Below are 1,344 nucleotides of genomic sequence, written 5' to 3'. Positions count from 1 at the left end.
TGCTGGGGTAGCCATATTACAGTCATATACTATAGGACCATAGTTACATGCTGGGGTAGCCATATTACAGTCATATATATAGGACCATAGTTACATGCTGGGGTAGCCATATTGCAGTCATATAGGACCATAGTTACATGCTGGGGTAGCCATATTACAGTCATATAGGACCATAGTTACATGCTGGGGTAGCCATATTACAATCATAAAGGACCATAGTTACATGCTGGGGTAGCCATATCACAGTCATAAAGGACCATAGTTACATGCTGGGGTAGCCATATCACAGTCATATACTATAGGACCATAGTTACATGCTGGGGTAGCCATATTACAGTCATAAAGGACCATAGTTACACACTGGGGTAGCCATATCACAGTCATATACTATAGGACCATAGTTACATGCTGGGGTAGCCATATTACAGTCATAAAGGACCATAGTTACATGCTGGGGTAGCCATATTACAGTCATAAAGGACCATAGTTACATGCTGGGGTAGCCATATTACAGTCATATAAAGGACCATAGTTACATGCTGGGGTAGCCATATTACAGTCATAAAGGACCATAGTTACATGCTGGGGTAGCCATATTACAGTCATAAAGGACCATAGTTACATGCTGGGGTAGCCATATTACAGTCATAAAGGACCATAGTTACATGCTGGGGTAGCCATATTACAGTCATAAAGGACCATAGTTACATGCTGGGGTAGCCATATTACAGTCATAAAGGACCATAGTTACATGCTGGGGTAGCCATATCACAGTCATATACTATAGGACCATAGTTACATGCTGGGGTAGCCATATTACAGTCATATAGGACCATAGTTACATGCTGGGGTAGCCATATCACAGTCATAAAGGTCCATAGTTACATGCTGGGGTAGCCATATTACAGTCGTATAGGACCATAGTTACATGCTGGGGTAGCCATATTACAGTCATATAGGACCATAGTTACATGCTGGGGTAGCCATATCACAGTCATAAAGGACCATAGTTACATGCTGGGGTAGCCATATTACAGTCATATAGGACCATAGTTACATGCTGGGGTAGCCATATTACAGTCATATAAAGGTCCATAGTTACATGCTGGGGTAGCCATATACAGTCATAAAGGACCATAGTTACATGCTGGGGGATATCACAGTCATATAGGACCATAGTTACATGCTGGGGTAGCCATATCACAGTCATATAGGACCATAGTTACATGCTGGGGTAGCCATATCACAGTCATAAAGGTCCATAGTTACATGCTGGGGTAGCCATATTACAGTCGTAAAGGACCATAGTTACATGCTGGGGTAGCCATATACAGTCAGATAGGA

The sequence above is a fragment of the Haliotis rubra genome, unplaced genomic scaffold (assembly GCF_003918875.1).
Source record: "Haliotis rubra isolate DU_JTF1 unplaced genomic scaffold, ASM391887v1 Scf298, whole genome shotgun sequence".
NCBI classification, from domain to species: Eukaryota; Metazoa; Mollusca; class Gastropoda; order Lepetellida; family Haliotidae; genus Haliotis; species Haliotis rubra.
This window is presented reverse-complemented; position numbering follows the sequence as displayed.